Here is an 11,603-nt window from a genome sequence, read left to right as displayed (position 1 = left end):
CGAGACTTTGTAGTAGCGTCAACCACCGTCTATAGACATTGAATAACTTCTGTATTTGGACATTAGAGGATGGTTTTCCCTACTAATCTCTACTACTTTACATTTTTCGACATTTAGAACAAGCTACCATTCGTTACACTAAATAAAAATTATGTCGAAGTCTTTCTGTATCCTCCTATAGTCATATTCCTGTACACTATAACAGCCTCAGGTTGCTGCCCTCTCTGTCTGTTATATCGTTTATGTACATAGAGAATAAGTGCGATCCTTTCATACTATCCTGTTTCTTTCCTGGCGATATCTTCGATGAATATTCGCTATCCAAGACAACGTATTGGGTTCTACTACTTAAAAAAGCTTCGACTCACACATACTGAGAACCTATTCCGCAAGCTAGTACCTTCGTTAAAAGTCTGGAGTATGACACTGTGTCAAGACTTCCCGGGAATCTAGGAATAGGGAATCTGTCTATTGTGTTACTTACACGGCTCGCTGCTTGTCGTAAGAGAAAATGGCAACCTTAGTTCCGCACGGGCGATGATTTTTGATTGGCCATTGATTCATGGACATAAGTTTTTCTCTCACTAGAAAATTTATTATTTCAAACTTAGATAAGCTCAAGAATTCTGCAGCAGACCCACGTTAAGAATATTGGTCTGTAGTTTGGTGCGTCTGTTCTTTTACTCTCGTTAAATACAGGAGCCATCTATGCTTATTTTCAGCCGCTTTGGACTTTGTGCTAGGCAAGTGTTTCGCGATACTCGCAAGTGCCTGCCAAGTAAAGCGGCTAATGTCTAAGACTACGCTCTGTAAGTCCGAGGAGATTCCATCAGGACTAGGCGATTTATTTGTTTCCAGCTTTTTAAGTTGCTTTTCAACGCTAGGAATGTCTATTTCTGTGTTCTTCTTATGGGAGTTTGTCCGCAGCTCGTGGTCGTGCGGTAGCGTTCTCGCCTCCCACGGCCCGGGTTCCCGGGTTCGATTCCCGGCGTGGTCAGGGATTTTCTCTGCCTCGTGATGACTGGGTGTTGTGTGATGTCCTTAGGTTAGTTAGGTTTAAGTAGTTCTAAGTTCTAGGGGACTGATGACCATAGATGTTGAGTCCCATAGTGCTCAGAGCCATTGAACCATTTGAACTTTATGGTAGTTCGGTCGGCGGTCTCATGTTTACCATGAGAGACGAGACAAGAAATATATAGGATGCGATCGAGTTTAAATATTAGATGCGATTTCAGAACCTGGAGTGCTGTGATTATGCTAGGTACGTAAGAATGTATTACCGTAATGATGCGATTCAACACACATGCAGTCTGCGGCACTTCTGAAGCATAAATATTGCAGCACGTTCAATTATGATTGATTTCGGCAATTGCTGTTTCTGATTAAAAGCATCCACTTGCAGCCAGTTTACAGACAGTATAGTGATACCCTAGATATTTGTGTGGATCTTCCGTTTGCTACAAATGATAAATGTGCCACGTGATTCATGTTTGGAATGAGTTTGTGATGTATGCGCCTGTGCAGTATTCTAAATGTAATTGATTACTTTTTAATGCCAGTGATGGATGAGAAACCTGTAGTTTGATAGCTTTTCGCTGTGTAACACACACTTCTCATTAGACTTTTTACGCTGTTGTGATCGCCATCGCCGTGATTAATCTTCTGGGTTTCCAAATAACGTGGCCTATAATAAGTTGAGTTGAAAAAAATTCTTTCTCACAAACACATTTTTGTTTCTTTTAGACCTACACGACAGAGGAGCGACGTGTTCGGTTTTTCATAACATTGAATTTTACTCATTGGTGTTAGTACGAATACTTAAAATGTTTGTAATTCTTGAGTTGGGAAGGAAAAAAAAATCTTATATCCATAGGCTATAAAATGTCAAATCAAAAACACCTTCAACCATCTGTATTTCCAATTTTATTTTATTTTTGCGACCAATTTAGTCGTTTCACTGCACCGTCTTCAGACCCCACCAGTCTGCAATTGATGCATGAAGGGATCGTGTGAAAGATCGTGAAAGTGGTCGTGGCCAATTGGAGATTAATTTATGAATACATCTATATACACATCCAATTCACACTTAAGTGCCTGGCAGAGGGTTCATCGTACCACTTCCAAACTATTTCCGTACCGCTCCACTTCTTTAACAGAGAAGCCAAATACAAAATGTCATATATTTAGCTTCAAAAACGCTTGCATAATGCAATATTTCAATAAAACTTTCATCCCATACTGCACTCCCATATGTCGTGAATTTCCTAAAACAGCGATACATGTATTTTTTTTTCTAACCTAGAAGCTAAATTAATTTTTTCATAGATTTAGTGTTAAATGCTTTCTTGATTAAATATTTTCATAACACGTTTCATCCCCTGTTTCATCCCTATAGGGGTTGGATTTCTAAAGACAATGGAACACATATTTTTTAAATTTTTAACTGAGAAGTCTAATACCAATTTTGATAGACGTAGCTTTAAAATACTTTATAAGTTCTTTAATAATGATTCAATTAAAAAAAAAACATATTCATCTACAATTTCATCTTCATGAGGGCAAAAGTTTGGAAAGTGCTCAGACCTGTGTTTCTGACCGAAAAACCAAATACCAATTTCCGTAGGTGTAGCTTCAAAATTGCGTTAGCAGCAACATAGTCTCGAAAAACATTTCATCGTCGATTATACTATCTTAGGGATGGAATTTCGAAAAATACTTTCTTTTAGGACGCCTGCATTATAAGATCAACACCTTCTCCAAATTTTACGTTTCTGTCCTTAGCGGTCTGGGTGGGCGATAAGGAGTCAGTCAATGAGGATACTGCCTTTTATGTACGCAGGATGTTCGGAAATTCCCGTTGCAAACTTCTAGGACCTGTAAAGGGGAGTCAGCACATAATATTTTGAACGGGTACCGATGTCCGGGAACTACAGTTTCCGTTCTACGATGGTTTCAATTCAAATGTGTAACGCGTCCAAGTCTTCTGAGAGAAAGAGAAAAGACTGAGAGCCAGTTGTCCTGGTATGCAATAGGGTAGACAGGATGACGTGTACTACGTCAGACGGACACCTGACGTCACTTAACGTCTCCCTCGCTGCAAGACCTATTCATTGCCTGTGCGCCTCCGATACAGGAAACAGGGTGAGGTTCACGTTTTCAGAGTACACAGGTATGCTCCTAGTGTATGGCGAAGCTGGAGGTAATGGAATACGGCTGTATCAAGAACGTTTTCCGCAATGTAGCACACCATCGTACAAACGTTTTGCCCATGTTACGCAGCGCTCCTAGAAACAGGTATCTTCACCGCGTGGAAGCAGGACTGTGGTGTTCCACCGCAATGCCGCACTCCCGTATTTGAAGAAGATGTACAGCATCGCGTTGAAGAAGACCCGTCAACGAGAACTCGAACAGTTGTGCGTGCAGTGGGTGTTAATCACAGTATCTTCTGCGACGTTCTACGAGAACATCAGTTACATCCGTACCACTTGCAAAGGGTACACCCAATGGGTCCATCCGATTTCCCACGCGTTGCCTATTGCAAGTGATTCCTGTACCGCTGCACCGACACGTCCCTATTTTCACGTCGGGTTCTGTTCATAGATAAATGTAATTTCACGAGGGACTGTATTGTGAATTCACGAAACAGCCATATCTGGACAGACGAAAACCCTCCTGCCACGGATGTTCTGAAATTTCAGCATTGGTTTGGTAACTGCGTGAGAGCAGGTATTCTGGACGGTCGTGTGATTGGGCTGTACCTGATTCCACTCAAGCTAATTGGTCCTGCATATTTGATAATTTCTGCAAAACGAATTGCACCTCTGTGTCGTGAATGTCCACCAGGAAATGTGGTTTCAGCATGATGGTACACCAACTCACTTCTCAAGTGCGGTTCGGACACATCTCAACAGACGATATGGTGAAAGATGGATAGGGCCAGGTGGTGCATCCGTGTGGCACCCGCGATCGCTGGGTTTAACTCCTATGGACTACTTCTCGTTGGGTCGTATGCAGAGTTTAATTTACAAGACTCCTCTAGAGACAGAGGAAGATCTGCTGGCACGAGTTCTGACCGCTTCACCAGATATTGAAGAGACACCGGGTGGGATGGAGAGTGTGTACCAGAACATGCTTCGCAACGTCTATAATGACGTTGGCGGTCGCCACATCGAGCCTATCCCGTCATACAGGTGACTCCTATGTATAAGAAAGGCAAAAGAAAGACCCGCAAAACTGCAAACCGATGCCCCTAACATCGGGTTGCTGCCTAATCCTTGAAAGTGTTCTCTTTTCGAACATAATAAATTTTCTTGAGACCGAGAAGCTTATGTCCTACTCAGCATAGTTTTAGAAAGCATCGCTCGTGCGAAACATAGCTTGCCCTCTTTCTCACATGATATACTTTAACCTATGGGTGAAGGGCAACAGGCAGGTACCATTTTTCTAGGTTATCGGAAAGCGTTTGATACGGTGCCCCGTTGCAGGCTGTTAAAGACAGTACGAGCATATGGAATAGGTTTACAGATGTGTGAGTGATTCGAAGACTTCTTAAGCTATAGAAACCAGTATGTTGTCCTCGACAGTGAATGTTAATCAGAGACAAGAGTCCTCTGGTCAGGAGTGCCCAAGGGAAGTGTGATAGGACCGCTGTTATTGTCTATATACATAACTGATTTGGCAGACAGAGTGGCCACCGATCTGCGGTTGTTTGCAATGATGTACGGTAAGACGTCGTCGTTGAGTGACTGCAGGAGGATGTAGGGATAACTTAGGCTAAATTTCTAATTGGTGCGATGAATAGCAGCTAGCTGTAAATGTATGACGATTTAAGTTAATGGGGATTAGTATGAAAAGCAAATCCGCAATGTTCGGACACAAGCGTTCTGCTTGACACAGTCACGTCATTTAAATATCTGGCGTAACGTTGCAAATCGATATGAAATGTGACGAGCATATGAGGATTGTAACTGGAAAGGCGACTTAGATTTATTGGAAGATTTCTAGTAAAGTGTGGTCCATCTGTAAATGAGACCGCATATAGGACACTACTGTACCCTGTTCTTGAATACTGGTCGAGTGTTTGAGATATGTGCCAGATCGGATTGAAGGAAGATATCGAAGCAATTCAGAGGAGAGCTGGTGGATTTGTTATTGTTAGGATCGAACAACATGCAAATGCTTCGTGAACTCAAATTCGAATCCCTGGAGGGAAGGCGAGACTCTTTTCGAGGAACACTGCCGAGAAAATTTAGGAAACCGGAGTTTGAAGCTGACTGCAGAACGATTCTGTTGCCTCCAACATTCATTGAGCGTAAAGACCACGAATATAAGAAACGAGAAATTACGGCTCAAATCGAGGCATATAGACAGTCGTTTTTCCCTCGTTCTATTTGCAAGTGGAGCAGGAAAGGAAATATTGGTAAACTACAGGAGTATCCAGGGCAAGGTTCCTGAATTAGTATCTCTTATTGAAGGAAATAGTGCGCATATAGTATTAGGAACGGAAAGTTGGTTAAAACCGGAAGTGAACAGTAACGAAATCCTAGACACAGAATGGAATATATACCGCAAGGACAGGATAAACGCCAATGGTGGAGGAGTATTTATAGCAGTAAAGAATTCAATAATATCCAGTGAAGTTATTAGCGAATGCGAATGTGAAATAATCTGGGTTAAGCTAAGTATCAAAGGTGGGTCAGATATGATAGTCGGATGCTTCTATAGACCACCTGCATCAGTAACCGTAGTAGTTGAGCGCCTCAGAGAGAACCTGCAGAACGTCGTGAAGAAGTTTCGTGATCATACTATTGTAATAGGGGGAGACTTCAATCTACCAGGTATAGAATGGGATAGTCACACAATCAGAACTGGAGCCAGGGACAGAGACTCTTGTGACATTATCCTGACTGCCTTGTCCGAGAATTACTTCGAGCAGATAGTTAGAGAACCAACTCGTGAAGCTAACGTTTTAGACCTCATAGCAACAAATAGACCGGAACTTTTCGACTCCGTGAATGTAGAAGAGGGTATCAGTGATCATAAGTCAGTGGTTGCATCAATGACTACAAGTGTAATAAGAAATGCCAAGAAAGGAAGGAAAATATATTTGCTTAACAAGAGTGATAGGGCACAAATCGCAGAATATCTGAGTGACCACCATCAAACGTTCATTTCTGAGGAAGAGGATGTGGAACAAAAATGGAAAAAATTCAGAAACATCGTCCAGTACGCCTTAGATAAGTTCGTACCGACTAAGGTCCAAAGCGAGGGGAAAGATCCACCGTGGTATAACAATCATGTACGAAAGGTACTACGGAAACAAAGAAAGCTTCATCATAGGTTTAAGAGTAGTCGAATCATAGCTGATAAGGAAAAGCTGAACGAAGCGAAAAAGAGCGTAAAGAGAGCAATGAGAGAAGCATTCAACGAATTCGAACATAAAACATTGGCAAACAATCTAAACAAGAACCCTAAAAAGTTTTGGTCATATGTAAAATCGGTAAGCGGATCTAAATCCCCTATTCAGTCACTCGTTGACCACGATGGCACCGAAACAGAGGACGACCGAAGAAAGGCAGAAATACTGAATTCAGTGTTCCGAAACTGTTTCACTGCGGAAAATCGTAACACGGTCCCTGACTTCAGCCGTCGCACGGACGCCAAAATGGAAAATATTGAAATAAACGATATCGGAATTGAAAAACAACTGCTATCACTTAGTAGCGGAAAAGCATCCGGACCAGACGAGATACCCTTAAGATTCTACAGTGATTATGCTAAAGAACTTGCCCCCTTTCTATCAGCAATTTATCGTAGATCGCTGGAAGAACGTAAAGTACCTAGCGACTGGAAGAAAGCGCAGGTCGTTCCCATTTTCAAGAAGGGTCATAAATCAGATGCGAATAATTATAGGCCTATTTCGCTTACGTCAATCTGTTGTAGAATAATGGAACATGTTTTGTGTTCTCGTATTATGACGTTCTTAGATAATACAAATCTCCTTCATCATAACCAACATGGATTCCGCAAACAGAGATCATGTGAAACTCAGCTCGCCCTATTTGCCCAAGAAATTCACAGTGCCGTAGACACTGGCGAGCAGATTGATGCCGTATTCCTGGACTTCAGGAAGGCATTTGATACGGTTCCGCACTTACGTTTAGTGAAAAAAATACGAGCTTACGGAATATCGGACCAGGTTTGTGACTGGATTCAGGATTTCCTAGAAGAAAGAACACAACATGTCATTCTTAACGGTTCAAAATCTGCAGATGTAGAGGTAATTTCGGGAGTACCGCAAGGAAGCGTGATAGGACCTTTATTGTTTACAATATACATAAATGACTTAGTTGACAACATTGGTAGCTCCGTGAGGCTATTTGCAGATGACACGGTTGTCTACAAGAAAGTAGCAACATCAGAAGACTCGTACGTACTCCAGGAAGACCTGCAGAGGATTAATGCATGGTGCGACAGCTGGCAGCTTTCCCTAAACGTAGATAAATGTAATATAATGCACATACATAGGGGCAGAAATCCATTCCAGTACAATTATGCCATAGGTGGTAAATCATTGGAAGCGGTAACGACCGTAAAATACTTAGGAGTTACTATCCGGAGCGATCTGAAGTGGAATGATCACATAAAACAAATAGTGGGAAAAGCAGGCGCCAGGTTGAGATTCATAGGAAGAATTCTAAGAAAATGTGACTCATCGACGAAGGAAGTAGCTTACAAAACGCTTGTTCGTCCGATTCTTGAGTATTGCTCATCAGTATGGGACCCTTACCAGGTTGGATTAATAGAAGAGATAGACATGATCCAGCGAAAAGCAGCGCGATTCGTCATGGGGACATTTAGTCAGCGCGAGAGCGTTACGGAGATGCTGAACAAGCTCCAGTGGCGGACACTTCAAGAAAGGCGTTACGCAATACGGAGAGGTTTATTATCGAAATTACGAGAGAGCACATTCCGGGAAGAGATGGGCAACATATTACTACCGCCCACATATATCTCGCGTAATGATCACAACGAAAAGATCCGAGAAATTAGAGCAAATACGGAGACTTACAAGCAGTCGTTCTTCCCACGCACAATTCGTGAATGGAACAGGGAAGGGGGGATCAGATAGTGGTACAATAAGTACCCTCCGCCACACACCGTAAGGTGGCTCGCGGAGTATCGATGTAGTAGAATGTAGAGTAGGAGTGGTATGTTGTACCCTCCGCCAAGCACCCTATGGTGGATTACGGAGTATCGATGTAGATGTAAATGTATTGAAATGTATGCACAGTGTACTAGGTTCTTTTTTGCTTAGGAATAATAAACACATAATTTTTAAGTAACAATACAAACAAATGTGGTTAGGTGATAAATGGGTGTTTCGTTATGTTTCCTTTCTAACTGTTACCTAATAATTGCACTGAGTCACGCCTAATTGTGTGCTTCAGGCAGAAGTGAGTGAGTTAAACATATGAACTGAACCAATCGTAGAACGGAAACTGTATGTTTTCGGACATGGGTTCCCGTTCAACATTTTATGTACTCACTCCCCTCTACAAGTCCTAAAAGGCTGTAACGGAAATTTCTGAACAACCTGTATAGATTTCGAGTCCTTATGTAGGAATCTTTTCTATAGATGTAGATGTGAAGAAACCTGCTGGACATTGAAATAAAACTGGTTACGGTGAGATAAATATACTAACCGATTTGGATCATATGAATGACCGATTCCGAAGCTGAAGACACAAAACCCTGAGATCCACAAGCATATAGCTATACGAAAATGTATAAATGGTTCAAATGGCTCTGAGCACTATGGGACTCAACTGTTGTGGTCATCAGTCCCCTAGAACTTAGAACTACTTAAACCTAACTAACCTAAGGACATCGCACACACGCATGCCCGAGGCAGGATTCGAACCTGCGACCGTAGCAGCAGCGCGGTTCCGGACTGGAGCGCCTAGAACCGCACGGTCACCGCGGCCGGAAAAATGTATAAATGTCAACCTATATAAATACTTAATGTATTTAAGAAAATTATTATGGACTTCTTAAAAAGATAAGCAGTGATAAACAATTATTTGCACTTTAGTTTTGAAATGTACGTTTCAAAAACGATTTTGAGGAAATAGATCGATATATGATAGTATTTTCTTTGCTACATGTTGTTAGAGGTAAATCTTTGTCTTTGAGCAGTTCGAAGTGAGAGGATTGAGTGCAAGTTACGTGTGTTTGTCTTAGTTTGGTGGTTCATGTTAATTTGTATTATGAAGTGAAATGAGTAAAAATACAGGGTGTATCAAAAAGAATCATCCCATTAAAAAAATCATAACTATTATGTTATCTGAGATACGTGCATAAACAACATACTGTTGGAAAGAGAAAACTCTTGAGTTTTACATGGTTTCCCCCTAGGTATCAGCTGTGAGCACTCTCTTCAGTTCTAGTGAAAATGGTGTCAGGAAACAGAAAGCGTTTTGTGTTCTACGTTTTGTGGATTGCGGGTCAATAATAACTGTTCACCGTGACTTTCGTACCAGGTAGGGTGTGGGTCCACCTACACTACAGAGCATTAGACGACGGCATGAACAATTCCGAGAAACAGGTTGTTTGTGTAAAGGAAAATCGCCGGGCCGTCGCCAAGTGTGTGGTACAGACATCGAATGCATTCGCCATAGTTTCACGAGGAGTCCGCAGAAATCCGTTCACCATGCAGATCGACACCTCAACATGCCCTTGATGTCGGTCTAGCGAGTGTCGCGTGGGCGTTTACACATTAAACCATACAAAATTCAACTATTGGAAACTTTTCATGACGGTGACAAACAACAACGTGTGGAGTTCTGTAATTTCGTCCTTGGCAAGATGGAGGATGACAGTTTTCTTAGTGAAACTTCCTGGCAGATTAAAACTGTGTGCCGGACTTTCGCGGGCAAGTGCTCTACCAACTGAGCTACCCAAGCACGACTCACGCCCCGTCCTCACAGCTTTACTTCTGCCAGTACCTCGTCTCCTACCTTCCAAACTTAGCAGAAGCTCTCCTGCGAACCTTGCAGAACTAGCACTCCTGAAAGAAAGGATATTGCGGAGACATGGCTTGGCCACAGCCTAGGGGATGTTTCCAGAATGAGATTTTCACTCTGCAGCGGAGTGTGCGCTGATATGAAACTTTCTGGCAGATTAAATCTGCTGTGAGGATGGGGCGTGAGTCGTGCTTGGGTAGCTCAGTTGGTAGAGCACGTGCCCGCGAAAAGCAAAGGTCCCGAGTTCGAGTCTCGGTCCGGCACACAGTTTTAATCTGCCAGGAAGTTTCATATCAGCGCACAGTCCGCTGCAGAGTGAAAATCTCATTCTGGAGTTTTCTTAGTGTTTGGTGATAGGTAACATTGCATTTAAATGGAAAGGTGAACTCTCATAATGCGAGAATAAGGGGTGCGGAACAACCACATGATTCTGTACAATATGAGACGAATTCTTCAAAATTTAATGTCTTTTGTGCAGATACTCGGGAAAAGGTATATGGTCAATTTTTCGTTGTGGAAAACACTGATACAGGAAGCACATAGCTCGATATGCTTGAGAACCTTCTCTTCCCACAGTTGGAGAGTGATTCGAACGACTTCATTTACCAACACAAAGGGTTACTGAATGAAGGATCGGTTGCACTGAACCAAATGATTCAGCCGTACATTACTGGCCTCCAAGGTCACCGGACCTGACCGTATGTGATTATTTCTTTTGGGGGTTTATAAAAAACTCGGCTTATGTGCCTCCATTACCAACAGCAATTAATGAACTGAGACATCGCATAACAGCAGCCGTGGAAGCTGTAACTCAGGATATGCTCGCTTCAATGTGGAAATAATTTGAATACCGCATCCACATATGCCGTGCATCTCGAGGGGAGCGTATGAAGACCTATGAACAGGTATGAAAAAAAAGTTCTGTATTTCCCGTTCATCAAGAAACAAAATTCATTGTATATACAGGGTGATTCACGAGGATATGAAAATATTTTAATATGTTATTCTACAAGTAAAACTAAAGAAAAAAGTTCATATAAACATGGGTCCGCAAATGTTTGGTTACGGAGCTACGGCTAATAAAGATCCTGCCTGAAATTTAGCAACTTCGCGAATATGAAGCCATCGCAAAACTGTACGAAGTTAAAGTGAAGCACGATTTCCATTTATTTTGTTGTTATTGGTCTGGTGAATCTAATAAAACATGTCAAAGACGTGTATCTGCAGAAGTTTTCCAGAACATCCAGAAGAGCAAAGATTATTATGCAAGAAAATTTGTTTACTTTCCATTAAGAATGTAGAAACGTTTGTGTGATTGTTGGCAGCCGTTAGTGAGTTGTTTAAGTCATCTCCTAACCTTGAAACGAGTTAGTTTTCTGTATTGTTCAGTAAAAGAACATAATAACAACAGTGTATTTGATACCACATAGTAGTTGTTGTAGTTTGTAGATTGTTTATGAAAGAGGGATACCCTTCTAATTTACGACAAAGGAATACGCCGATATGGTGTTTATTTATGACAAATGTGATGGTAATGCTACGGCTGCAGTTAACGAATATCTCGTACGTTACCGAACT

Source organism: Schistocerca cancellata, chromosome 7 (assembly GCF_023864275.1).
Source record: "Schistocerca cancellata isolate TAMUIC-IGC-003103 chromosome 7, iqSchCanc2.1, whole genome shotgun sequence".
In the NCBI taxonomy this organism is placed as follows: domain Eukaryota; kingdom Metazoa; phylum Arthropoda; class Insecta; order Orthoptera; family Acrididae; genus Schistocerca; species Schistocerca cancellata.
This window is presented reverse-complemented; position numbering follows the sequence as displayed.